Raw genomic sequence first — 14,720 nt, 5'->3', positions numbered from 1 at the left:
TAGGATCAAAATACATTGTATGGAGTTCTCAAAGAATTAAGACAAGATTTTATTTAAAAATTGATGAGGAAACAAGAAGCAGACCCAGTGCACACTCATCCCCTGTGTAGCCATGTAGATGTCTCACGTCAATTCATGTGGAGGGTTTATAAAAGGTTGGCCAACTTTCCTCACATGACAACTTGATTCAGAATGACTTGGAGTCTGAGTCATCACAGAAGACTGGAAGCATGTGTTGCCTCTCAGTGTGGGTACTTGATCAGAATCACTGGATGAAAGGAACCTGACAGTCTGAAGACACTGGAGAAATGACCTCTTCTATTTACTCTCCAGAGACCTTCTATACCTTAGAAATTCATATATTGAGTCAGAGATCAAAGGCAATGCATCTGTTTTTTTTTTTTTTTTGGTTCTTTTTGTCAGGGTGTTTGGCCAGGGCATCATGGATATAACTAATATAGAACCCAGGGATAAAAAACTAGAGGAAATGTATTCTTCTTACCTTCCAAACTCACTTAAAGTGATATAATATATTCTGCATAAACTGTAAAATATTCTGGATAGGCAAAATAAATAAATAAATAAATAAATAAATAAATAAATAAAAGCAAACAACCAGTGGGCGCCATCCTATATAACAGTCAATTTTTGCTCAGGTTTTCTTGCATCCTTTCTAGTGGAACTTTCCTCACATTTCACAACACCACAGTGCACTTGTGCAGTCATGTGCTTTTTGTTATGATTTGACATTATATACCTATCCTGTACACCAATAAGTTTCCTGTGGTCATTTACTGGTGCAACAATGTAATCACAGCAATGTCTCTGTGTCATGATGCTCTAAATGGGATTTGAATGCTGCCTATCTGGCACCATACCAACATAAATATTCATGTTGTGCCTCTTTCTCAGTTGTCCCTCCTGAATTAATTTACCTACATCATCACGAGTTACATAGTAGACGTTATCTACATCGTCACCTTATGTATAATTATTTGTACACTACACTCAATGATCTTCCTGCAGCACCATTCTAATTACAGTGACTTACTTAAAAAGAAATATGATCATATGTACAAACCCTCAACTATTATCAGTTTCCTCTGTCTATCGTGAAGCTGACATAAATCTACCTCTCAATGCATTCCCAGTATTGGCAATCTTAAGGAAATTTTCTCGAAAGCGAACTGTGGCCCCCCTTGAAGTGGAAAGACCTCAAGTCCTCCCAGGTACCTCCCGAGAAACAACACACGCTACAACAGAAGGTACTGTGGGAAAACATTAATTCCGTTCAATTACATAAATCAATGTTGAAGTTTTGCTGTAGTTTTTAATGTATGGATATCTTAATTTATCTAGTTTATCAGTAGAAATTTAAAGATACAGTTAACTGGCGTCTTTGCTTTTCGTTAACTAATGGTAAACTGGAGGAAAGTTGAGACTTTATATGAGTACTCTTGTTTTCACCTGTGGTAGGCATGAATGACTGAGCCACATGTCAGTCACATTGTCCCAGACATGCATAACACAGATGTGGAAGGTCTCAAGATTGAGGATGAAACTTGAATTAGATTAAGGCATTCCTAAGCAGGCCCATTGAGAAACAGAAAGCCCTAGGAGCAGTCATCTTACAACTTGTGCTTGGGAGACTAAGGGAGTAGGAAAGATCATTTAAGACAAAGAAATATGTGATGTTTCTGTGCATTTTCTCTTTCAAATGTATAATAGTTAGCAGTGGCAAAGTTGAGTGTGCTTTGCTTCTGGCTCTGTTATTTCAAGGCTACATTTCCCAGAACACTTAGACCATCCTTCCTCTGTCACTGCTAACACCCTAGTTTATGACTCTTGTTATAACTCTTCTTGGAAAATTGGTTGGGTTTGCTTTCCCAGACGTTGTGATAAAGTACTGTGACACAAAACATCCTGCAGTGGTCTGAATAGGAATGGCCTCATAGAATCTTGTGATTGAGTACATGGCCCACAGGGAGGGGTATTATTATGAGGTGTGGCCTTGTTAGAGTAGGTGTGGGATTGCGGAGGAAGTATAACAATGTAGAAGTGGGACTTGAGGTCTCAGATGCTCAAGCTAGACCTAGTGTGTCACTCCTTTCCCACTTGCTGCCTGCCATAGAAATCTCAGCTCCTTCTCCAGCACCATGTCTTCCTGCATTCTGCCATTTTTCCTGTCATGATGATAGGGGACTAAACTTCTTACACTGTGCAAGCCAGCCCTAATTAAATGTTTTGCTTTATAAGAGTTGCCATGGTTGTGGTATCTCTTCATGGCAAAAGACACATCTTTAGCAACAAAAGGTTGACATTGCCAGGGACATTGAATTTGGAGCCCATAATCAATAAGTAGCAGATAGAGGCAGAAACTGAAGGGAAAGTGATATTGCAGCCAAAGCCTAGAAGCAAAGAAAAATGAATGACTGTCCTCTGCTGAGTTTTCTTCCTCTGATATGGCCTAGGATCCCATCCAAGAGAATGATTGTATCTACAGGAAACAGGTCTTCCCAAGATGCCTTAATCTATTCAAACAACAGTGTCATACCTGGAGAACTGAGATCTTGTTAGTTGACAGCTGTGGTGAAGCATCATGGAGGCGACAAAGTGTTGTTTTCACTTTTGAGTATTAGCCTGTATCAGAGTGAGTTTTTCTGATAGAAAACAATTTCTTTGCTCTCAAGAACCTGTAGGTAAATATCTTACAGTGTGGGCCCAATGCTGCAGGAGCAGCATGTCCTCTCCCTGTTCTTTGGGTCTTGTAGCAGCACTTCCTCTCTTCCCTGTGAAGCACTGCTTTACATGCACTCAACATGGCAGAGTATCTCAACAGTCACAATGACTTTTCATTCTGTCTACATAGCATGTCTTTGTATCAAGGGCTTAATATATGACTTGTGATGGTTTGTACATGTTTGGCCCAGGCAATGGCACTATTACAAGGTGTGGGCCTGTTGGACTAGGTGTGTCACTGTGGGTGTGGTCTTTAAGACCCTCATCCTAAATGCCTGGCAGCAGTATTCTGCTAGCAGCCTTCAGATGAAGATATTGAACTCTCAGCTCCTCCTGCACCATTCCTGCCTGGATGTTGCCATGTTCCCACCTTGATGATAATGGATTGAATATATCTGAACCTGAAAGCCAGCCCCAATTAAATGTTATCCTTTATAAGACCTGCATGAGTCATAGTGTCTGTTCACAGCAGTAAAAATCTAACTAAGGCATGACTTTATGTAGTTTGTGTTCCTCACCTCAGACTGACATGTGGGACTAGAGTTCTGACATCCATCTTGGAGCCTCTGACCTAGTTAGTGATTGAAGTGGGATCTTAGCTCTAGCAAACCCTTGGCTACCTTTCAGGAATTTCGTGGTTCAGCCTCCAACATTCAGAACATGGGTTTGGGCGTTCTAGTGAATTACACCTATTCCCAAGACTAATGAACCATAATAGTTGTTTGGACATCAGTTCTCTCAGGACCTCTCTGCGCATAGGGCTGTGTCTGTCCTCCGTGCTGTCACTATTTGTGTATTTCACTTGTTACAGCCTTACCTGTCTTGCCGTTTTTAGGGGAATAAGTTCATAATCTCAGAGAATTGTTTCCTGAAAGTATCTCCCCTGAGGCTTCTTCATTATGCTCAAGGTCTTTGCTCATCACAAGTGTGTCATTGTCCCCCGCCTCCTCTCACGGTTTAGCTGTCTTTGGCTCCACTGTGATAGGCAGTATTAGGAGGGTTAGCACTGTGTTAATCACTGCAAACTCTAGGCCTCCTGCTTGTATGTAGTATGTCCTCCAGAGCCCCATGTCCCCACCTCCAACCTCATACACCACAATATTCCTCCTTATAGTTCCTTGCCTTTATCCTTCAGATACAGATATTTCCTTATTTTCCAAGTGCCAAAGTGGCTCAATGATCTGTACTAGACTATCCATAGAGTCTTGGAGGTTTCTTCCCACTAATTACCTCATTCCTGATACTGCATAAGAGAATACAGTGTCTATAGAGTATAGCTTAACCCTCTAGCATGCCCCCACATTCCTTCAAGAGAGTTCTTTTCTTTCTTTATTACCTCTTTCTCACCAAACTCACTGGGCACATAAGACCATTAAGAGAATAGAGTATAGAACCCTTCCTAGGCACAATATACCCTAAAGATATTCAAATCTTAGCAGTTTGTCCTTCATCTGGTGGACAAAGCTAAGAGGCTCCTGGTGACTGGCTACAGTATGACAATTGTGAGCAGGAAAGACAGAGTTGAACTCAATATCATCCAGAAGCCTCACAAACAGAGCAAGGCTATATACATTAGAGGACAAACAAAGCCAGAAAAAGTTGTTCTAAACTATAGGGATAGTAAGGAAGAAGGGCAAGGAGTGACTGTCAGGTAGCTGTCACATTAGTCCATTCTGAAATCACCAGTGTTTTGACACAAATTAGAGCAGTATCCGGTCCCAGATTTGACTCAGTGATTCACTCTATCTCCACCAGTAGATGTGGTTAAGGAATTATCTCATATACAAAGCCCCTGTTTTGTATGGGAGGACAGAAATCACACTGAGATATATCTATCCTTCTAGTCTGCTATAAATGAAATCAAATTAAAGTATATGTCCTTCACATTGACCTTGTGTGGTAAAAAACTGATTCATGTCTTATATTTGGCTTTTCTTTTAAAATTTGTGTCAACTGTACAAAGCTTACATGTATACTGCATGGCCTGGGAGTAATAGAAGCTAAACATATATATGTATATGTAAGTTATAATTTATCTCTTACAAATTATTTCCACAAAACTTGTACACAGTATCATCAAAATATTAAACTATCATTCACATACTAACAAGCCATTTATAGTGATTCCATTTGAAAGATTTGCACACAAAATCAGCACATCCTTGCACATAAGATTATCGTAAGATTATCTTCAGTGCAGTTAACTGGTTTTTGAGAAAGAGCACTTGCTTTTAAAGCAGAAGAACTGAGTTGGAATCTCCTCACACACAAAATAACTGGACAAAGCTATTCATACATGTAATCCTACGTTGCTGGGGGGATGGGCAGAGGCATTTCCAGTGCTTGCTGGATGCCTAGCTCCAGATTCTGTGAGAGAACCTGTTTTAAAAAAGGAGAATGATAGGTCATGCCATTCCATGCCCTCTTTTAACCTTCATGTCTTCACATTCCACTTGACAGGCACCTCAGTCACACACACATGATAAATTTATGTTATATATTATACTGGGTCCTAGAAGAAGCAGGCTGAGTTAGCTCTGGTGTGCAAGCCAGTGAACAGCACTCCCGCATGGCCTTTGAATCTGCTCCTGAGTCCAGGTTCTTGCTCTGTGTACTTCCTATCCTGACTTACCTCAGGAACTGAGTGTGAAGAGAGAGTTGTATCCTGAGACAAACTCTTGCCACCACAAGTTGGTTATGATCATAGCGTTTGGTCACAGCAATGCACACCTTAAATTAAGACACCATGTGTAAGCCATGGAGGAACATGGGATTATGTCATTGGCAGAAAATAGATGTGAGTAAATATAATTGTCACATTAAATGTCTTACATTACATTGATGAAGACAAGGACAGGGTGCTTTCCTTTTTCATTTGAGCGTCTAGGTTTTTATGTAAAAAATAAAATCACATGTGTATAAGATATTAAGAAATTAAAGATTTTCTTGGTCAATAAGGAGGAAAAATGAGAGGTGGAATAAGAGAAGAAGGTGGGGATGCAGGTACAGGAAATAGATACTGTGTTCTTGTATTCACGTGTCCTTTCGAAGCAGCACTCACACTGTATTCATGAGTCCTTGTGAAGCTGGACACACACACACACACACACACACACACACACACAGATACACTGTATTCTTGTATGCACATGTTCGATGCAGTGAGTTTACGATGCCTACTGAAAAGAATGTTTCCAAGCTGCTCAGTGATGGCGCACACCTTGAAACCCAGCAGTCAGGAGGCAGGGCTGGATACCTGAGTTCTAGGCAAGCTGGGTCTATAGCGTGAGTTGCAACACAGAGTGCCAAGGGTATTCAGAGAAACCCTGTCTCAAAATGCCCCTCCACCAAAGAAAAGGACATATTTTCTTATTCTGAATCCTGTCCAGTGCTACCTCTGAATTTGAGACATGAAGTTCATTTTGCTCTTTTATGTGTGGTAATTCCATATGTTGGTACTTGATACTTGATTATATCATTGTTGCCAGCTATCCTCAGATTTATTGTCTCCCAGCTGCTTCTGCTAACTCAATATTGAATTTAAGATCATGGAATTCATGATTTGTTCCTCCAAGTGATACTTGGATAAATTCTGATAATGTGAATTTAAGAAAGTGATGCCATGCTTCTTCCCTTTATTTTTTAGACATATCTTACAGAGTTGCACTATTATGTGCTGTTGCTTGAGCATTTTTTTTAGAATTTTCCCCAGACCCACCAGTGCATAAATATCTGAAACTAAACAGCCCTTATATCCAATATGTCCTTTAGGGCTGTAACCCATACATGTTCTCCATGTGCCTTTAATCTCCATAAAATACTGACAATACTTAGCACAGTATAAAAATACATGAAATGATAATTTTAGGGAGTAATGCACACATAACATAGGCCAAAAAAAATTTTTAGAGATGCTCATCCTAATAACATTTACAATGAAATATGACCATACCAGCATAGAAGAAAGGCTACATAGTTAATAATTGCTGAATAAGCATATGTAGATTGTGGACATGGCACAAGAACAAGTATGGATTGTTCTGAGTCCAAAAACGGAAGTGACAGTGTTCTGAGGCTTGATCATAAAGCTTATAGTATCAGAAAAATATGAGTTGGATTAGTGTGTAATGGCATCTTCAGCAAAGCCTGATGACCTACCTGCAGTTAATCCTCAGCACTCACTCGGTGCAAGGAGAAAACCAGACCCTGAAGATCTCCTCTAAGCTCCACATTCTCAGAGCAACAACCATGGTTCCTCCAACCAGAGTAAATGCAATGCTCATTTTAAAAGATTTATATAATCATTACACAATAAGAACCTTCTGCCATATCGAATCAGATTTTGTTGTCAAGACATCCATATGTTCTCTCCTCCTTTATCCTCCATTCTTCTCTTTGCAACACTTTGTTTTCCAACCATGTGATCCACATTTCTGGAATGAGCAGCAAGCAAACTCTGCTTAATAATTAGATAGTCACAGATACCAACTTCATAGACATCTGTACCCTTCAAGCAAAGATTCTAAGGGTAATTAAAAACACAACTGTGTATCGACAGTTACTTCCTCTCCTTGCAGTGGTACCTAAAAATCCTGATGCTGCACCTTCAGCAGGAGGACAGGGAGAGACACCAGTGGGGATTGAGAAGGTAAAGCGGCTTTTCCTTTTTCTATTATAAAAACATTACATTGTTTCCTTATGTTGTTGTAGATATGTCACTTGATTAACTAAAGACAGGTGCATCATGGGTATTAAAGGGTTTGCTTAGGATGAACAGAAAATGGAATTGTAAAAGCTTATTCCTAATACAAGTAAACATAGAAGTTTGCAGTGTCTTTTAGCACAGTTTATGTGGGGGAGCCATTTGTACTGAAGAAAAAAGTTCCTCTTTAGATAAATGTACAATTTTAACTCAGAAGTTGACAACCACTTCTAGTTCTCATCATTTTAATGAAGCCTGTGGAATATATACACCGTGAATTCCACTGAGACGGAAGGTTGCAGTGAGTGGATGTTGAGTGGTAAGACACGAGTATTGGTGTAAATAATTGAGTCCCTGGTATACAAAGGATTAACCTCACAATCAGATTATAAAGAAACCTAGACAAGTTGCAGTGTGGCTTAGAAAATACTCAGAAGAGACTAAACTGTTGTTTAATCTGGCCTTCAAACCAGCAAAAGTGGGAAGTGGCATAAACTATAGGGCCCCAGTTGTTCAGTGACGCCCTCATTTAGCATATTAATATACAGGACTCTTGCCCATTTTCATTGGCACCATACCAATGACATGAATTCCAAAGACCCATGAAAACAGAATGCAGCATGGCCTTTGCCTCATACTGTTTCCTTTAAATTTCAGGTGGCGACTAAAAAACGTAGACGCAGTATGTATTATAGAATCTCTTAAGATACATTTTAGAAAGGAATAGTATAAACACTGGATATCCTTTTGTCTAGTATAGAACGGTGCTCTAGCTCACCTACTGGGAAAAACTTGTATGCAGTTGTTTGGTTTTTTTTTTTTACTTGTTATGTTAAGTTAAAAGAAAAACTGGATTCAAGTAAGATTTCACTGTGTTGTTTAGGATGATTTGTACCAGGCAGTGTCTAACTGTGTTTCCCTCAAGATAGGCACCTGATTACCCAGTTCAATGATAAAGTAATGCAGTAACAAATTAGAGTACACAGTTTACCTACAAAATACGAGTTGAAACTTCATCACATGTGGTGCATTCATTTCTTTATGGTGGCACTCTAGTGAAGAATAAACCAGAGCAGAGGTGAGTGATGATATTATCCATGCAGATCAACAGATAATTGCTGAAGCAAGGACTTAGTGATGCCTATATTCCATCTCTCCAGCATCTGCCTTTGGTAGGTCAGAATCACAGAGAGCCCAGACACTGCCATGACTACTAAGTGGGAAAAAGCTCTTCACTGCCTGCAGCCATCCACAAGCATGAGAGGTAGAAAAGCCCACATGCTTCTAGTCAGACCACAGATCCTAAGAATGGGACCTGGACACTGCATGAAGAGTCATGTGTCACCTAACATGAAACCAAACTGCCTTTCCAGTCTCTTCCAGTAGAGGGATTGTTTATCTAGGTATGGCCAGATAAAAATAACCTCTTGTTTCCATGAGATGTAATCTATAAAGGCTGGGCAGAGAATGAAGAGAAAACAAGTGTTCTACAGTGTCCTGGAGTAAATTTATTCTTGGCTTCCGGTATGATTGCTCCTATGTAGCTGAGGTCTTCTGGCATGTCACAGACATTGCAGGGCACTCCAGCAATGCCTTTGTTTTTTTTCCTATAGTATATACTAAAGAGATCTGTTCTAGCCTAGTTAGTTTTATGGGAAGTCCTTCTCAACCAACCTAGAAGAAAGTCTTCATGTCATAGTGGAGAGATGGTGGGTGAAGGCTTTCCATGGGTTTCCCTGTGTGTATATGGCTCTAAGAAGGTTTAGAGTGGTGTGCATTGGGCTACTCACACGGCCTGCTCAGTCATGTGGCTCATCCTTCTGTGTTTTCGTATCCATCTATATTTAGGCTTTATCTGTGATTCCTGTGATGTGCATTCAGTGCCTAACTGATTGTAAACTTCATACATTGATCCTCCTGAAGCCCCAGTCTCACTGATGACTGGACCTGGAACAAGCAGTCAGATCAAATGCACAAATACTCAGAGTTGTTAGTTGTCCTGAGTTTTCTACCATAAGCTGACATGACCTCTTGTTGTAACTGTATTCTCAGTTTTTTCCTTCTTAAGGGGAATTTGTCAAAATGCACCTGTAACCTCTCAGGAAACAGAGAGACCTTCAGTCTCTGGGGCTCCTTCTGCAAAAACAACTGAAATGAAAACAAAAGGTACTATGGGAATTTTATAATTATGTCCAAATTTGTATTATAGCTACAAATTATCTGGTTTCATATGTAAATTTACAGATAAGTTAATGCTGTGTTTACACATGAATATATACATACATGAATAATGTTCTCTATATATCATATATATGTGTGTATATATAAATGTATATAAAATCATAAGTGTAAATATACCCCAGATTTTTTTTGTTTTTTTTGTAATATTTTTATTTTCTATATTCTTTGTTTACATTCCAAATGATTTCCCCTTTCCCAGATTCCCCCTCCCCATATGTCCCATAAACCTTTTTCTCTCCATCCCTTCTCCAATCACCTCCCTCCTTTTTCTCTGTCCTTATAATCCCTTCCAATGCTAGATCAATCCTTTCCAGGATCAGGACCCTCTTCATACTTCTTCATGGGTATCATTTGTTATGCAATTTGTGCCTTGGGTATTCAGGGCTTCTGGGCTAATTAATATCCACTTATCAGAGATTGCATTCCATGTGTATTCTTTTGTGATTGGGTTATCTCACTTAGGATGATATTTTCCAGATCAAACCATTTGCCTAAAAATTTTGTGAATTCATTGTTTCTAATTGCTGAGTAGTATTCCATTGTGTAAATATACCACATTTTCTGTATCCATTCCTCCTTTGAGGGGCATGTGGGTTCTTTCCAGCTTCTGGCTATTATAAATAAGGCTGCTATGAACATAATGGAGCATGTGTCTTTATTGCATGCCAGGGAATCCTTTGTGTATATGCCCAGGAGAGGTATAGCAGGGTCCTCTGAAAGTCTCATGTCCAGTTTTCTGAGGAACTTCCAGACTGATTTCCAAAGTGGTTGTACCATCTTACAGCCCCACCAGCAGTGGAGGAGTGTTCCTCTTTCTCCACACCTTCTCCAACACCTTCTGTCTCCTGAGTTTTTGACCTTAGCCATTCTGACTGGTATAAGGTGAAATCTCAGGGTTGTTTTGATCTGCACTTCCCTAATGACTAATGATGTCGAGCACTTCTTAAGGTGCCTCTCGGCCATCCGAATTTCTTCAGGTGAAAATTCTTTGTTTAGATCTGTACCCCATTTTTAATAGGGTTATTTGGTTCCCTGGGGTCTAACTTCTTGAGTTCCTTGTATATACTGGATATTAGCCCTCTATCAGATGTGGGGTTGGTGAATATCCTTTCCCAATTTGATGGTTGTCATTTTGTCCTTTTAACAGTGTCCTTTGCCTTACAGAAACTTTGTAATTTTATGAGGTCCCATTTGTCAATTCTTGATCTTAGAGCATAAGCTATTGGTGATCTGTTCAGGAACTTTCCCCCTGTGCCAATGTCCTCAAGGGTCTTCCCCAGTTTCTTTTCTATTAGTTTCAGTGGGTCTGGCTTTACATGGAGGTCCTTGATCTACTTGGAGTGAAGTTTAGTACTTGGAGATAAGAATGGATCAATTCACATTCTTCTGCATGCTGACCTCCAATTGATCCAGCACCATTTGTTGAAAAGGCTATCTTTTTTCCACTGGATGTTTTTGGCTCCTTTGTCGAAGATCAAGTGACCATAGGTGTGTGGATTCATTTCTGTATCTCAATTCTATTCCATTGGTCCACTTGTCTGTCACTGTGCCAATACCATGCAGTTTTTAACACTATTGCTCTGTAGTATTGCTTGAAGTCAGGGATACTGATTCCCCCACAATTTCTTTTGTTGTTGAGAATAGTTTTAGCTATCCTGGGTTTTTTGTTATTCCAGATGAATTTGAGAATTGCTTTTCCTAACTCTGTGAAGAACTGAGTTGGGACTTTGATGGGGATTGCATTGAATCTGTAGATCGCTTTTGGCATGATGGCCATTTTAACTATATTAATCCTGCTGATCCACGAGCATGGCAGATTTTTCCATTTTCTGAGGTCTTCCTCGATTTCCTTCTTCAGAGACCTGAAGTTCTTGTCATATAGATCTTTCACTTGTTTGGTTAGAGTCACACCAAGATACTTTATATTGTTTGTGGCTATTTTGAAGGGTGTCATTTCCCTAACTTCTTTCTCAGCCTGCTTATCCTTTGAGTATAGGAAGGCAACTGATTTGCTTGAGTTGATTTTATAACCAGCCACTTTGCTGAAGTTGTTTATCAGCTGCAGGAGTTCTCTGGTGGAGGTTTTCGGGTCACTTAAGTAGACTATCATGTCATATGAAAATAGTGATAATTTGACTTCTTCCTTTCCAATTTGTATCCCCTTGACCTCCTTACATTGTCTAATTGCTCTAGCTAGAACTTCAAGTACTATATTGAAAAGATATGGAGAGAGAGGACAGCCTTGTCTAGTCCCTGATTTTAGTGGGATTGATTCAAACTCCATTTAGTTTGATGTTGGCTACCGGTTTGCTGTATATTGCTTTAAGGATGTTTAGGTATGGGCCTTGAATTCCTGTTCTTTCCAATACTTTTAGCATGAAAGGATGCTGGATTTTCTCAAATGCTTTTTCTGCATCTAATGATCATATGGTTTTTTTCTTTGAGTTTGTTTATGTAGTGGATAGCATTAATGGATTTCCTTATATTGAACCATCCCTGCATCCCTGGGATGAAGCCTACTTCATCATGGTGGATGATCGTTTTGATGTGTTCTTGGATTAGGTTGGCAAGAATTTTATTAAGTATTTTTGAATCAATATTTATAAGAGAAATTGGCCTGAAGTTCTCTTTCTTTGTTGGATCTTTGTGTGGTTTTGGTATCACCGTAATTGTGGCTTCATAGAATGAGTTGGGTAGAGTCCCTTCTGTTTCTATTTTGTGGAATAGTTTGAAGAGTATTAGTGTTAGGTCTTCTATGAAGGTCTGATAAAACTCTGCACTGAAGCCATCTGGTCCCGTGCTTTTTTTGGTTGGGAGACTTTCTATGACCCTTTTTATTTCTTCAGGTGTTATGGGTCTCTTTAGTTGATCTATTTGATCCTGATTTAGTTTTGGTGTCAGATATCTGTCAAGGAAACTGTCCATTTCCTCCAGATTCTCCAGTTGTGTTGAGTATAGGCTTTTGTAGTAGGATGTAATGATTTTTTGAATTTCCTCAGTTTCTGTTGTTATATCTCCCTTTTCATTTCTAAGTTTGTTAATCTGAATACTGTCTCTGTGTCCTTTGGTTAGTCTGGCTAAGGGTTTATCTATCTTGTTGATTTTCTCAAAGAACCAGCTCATGGTTTTGTTGATTCTTTGTATGGTTCTCTTTGTTTCTACTTGATTGATTTCAGCCCTGAGTTTAATGATTTCCTGCCTTCTACTCCTCCTGGGTGAAATAGCTTCTTTTTGTTCCAGGGATTTCAGGTGTGTCATTAAGCTGTTAGTGTATGCTCTCTCCATTTCCTTTTTGGAGGCACTCAGGGCTATGAGTTTTCCTCTTAGCACTGCTTTCATTGTGTCCCATAGATGTATACCCCAGATTTTTAAAAGAATTTACATCACCTTGCATGCTAATTCAATGGCTTGAACTGGTAGAAAGCTGAGGCTTATCTTCTGTGAGTCCCTGAGGCTCCCCGTGGTATAGACAGGAATGGTTGAAACATTCTCTCACACTTTCTCTCACAGTTACTTGGCATAGCAATTCTTGAATGTCTCATGATTGATTGAGAGTAAAATTCAAGTGAAGTACCAGAAGTTCTGCTCTGATCTTAGTAGCTAGGTTCCTAAGAATGGTCATGTTACACATTGGTATTAGAGAAAGTAAGAATGTGGTAAAGATATCAGTAAAGGTAAGGAAAATGGTAGTGTTGGAAGTCTGTAAGTGTGATTTGTTATTTGAAGATGCTCTTTCCTAAGACACTTGTTCTTTTCAGCCAGTGCTACTGTCTAATGTACAAGCTTTTGCTCGCAGTAGCTACTTTTACTATCTGCCTAACCTATTTTCCCAGTTGTGGCAAAAATATTATAACGAAAACAACCTAAAGAAGAAATGGCTTGGTTTTCAATGAAATTTAAGGGTATAGACCATAAACAGGGGAAAGCTATACCCAGAGGCAGGTATTTGTAACAGAGTTAAAATATTACCCAGTCCAAAACAAACAAACAAACAAAAATCAGAAGAATGAATGCTTGTTTTCAGCCCTCTTCCTTCTTTTTATATAGTCATAATCCTCTCCTAAGCAATAACGTCGTGCAGAAATTGTTTGGTTTGCCACTTCAGCTAAACCTAATGCTATATTCTAATACTTGCCTGTCCAGTATCTGAATATCATCTATTTGACATCTGAGATTAACCATGACAATACCCATCAAGTATTGTCTTCAGTTTGTGTACTAACCTGGACAGAGGCCATCTGTTTGAAGAGGTACCATGTTTTTTCCTGGGTTCACAGGATACCATAGGTAATAATCTAGCAGTGTAGGCTTAATCAATGATACTAGAGGAACAGAGCCCCTTCCTGTCATTTTCAGGACTTAAAGCAGCTCATACATGATCTTCTGTTCACTGCTAACTCTTGCTTCTTGTGGTACCAACATAGTAGAGTTGTTGGATTAACAAAATGGCAATAGAACTGGTATAGTACTCTGAGAGAAATACTATACCTGCAATGTCCTGCTAAGTAAAGGCCTAGTGTTAATTTAGATCTCATTTCCAACCTATGCTTCTCCACCAGAACTGACATTTGGCAGTAATCAAGATATCAGAGCCTCTGATCTATCTAGTGAGGAGACACCTGATCTCTGGTTGAATTTGTATTCTAGAACTTTGCTGAAAGTGTTGCTTATTACTCTTGGGGTTTTGGATATCTATACTTAAACAAAACATCACCTTATAATAGGGATAATTTTAGTTTTTCTATTTCTATACACTTAGGTGAAAGTTCTGGGTTAGCTTCAATAAGTCAGAATGCATATATGACTGAATGCATATAATCCCTGGCCTGAGTCTGGGGGTAGGCAGCAGGGCAAATGGAGTCAGATTTACCAAAATAAATATCAGATCCAACTTCTACCTGGGTCTTGAGGAATTTGTGAATTCAGAGACGTGAGTCAACAGTCTCATTTCAGACTATTCCAGAAAGCAAACGGATCTGGCTATTACTTGTGTCTGAACTGAGAAGTGAGATGGGCTAAGGGTCCTAAATGAGAGCAA

The 14,720-nt window shown here is 39.3% G+C and overlaps 1 protein-coding gene across 20 annotated transcripts in view; it reads left to right on the top strand.

Annotated features, from left to right (window-relative positions):
- LOC127689375 (nucleolar and coiled-body phosphoprotein 1-like) overlaps positions 1–14,720 on the top strand; it is a 568,994-nt gene that overhangs the window by 408,521 nt on the left and 145,753 nt on the right. The window lies entirely within an intron of this gene.

The sequence above is a fragment of the Apodemus sylvaticus genome, chromosome 7, assembly GCF_947179515.1.
Source record: "Apodemus sylvaticus chromosome 7, mApoSyl1.1, whole genome shotgun sequence".
NCBI classification, from domain to species: Eukaryota; Metazoa; Chordata; class Mammalia; order Rodentia; family Muridae; genus Apodemus; species Apodemus sylvaticus.
Note: the sequence above shows the minus strand (reverse complement) of the source record. Positions and strands in the feature narration are given on the sequence as shown.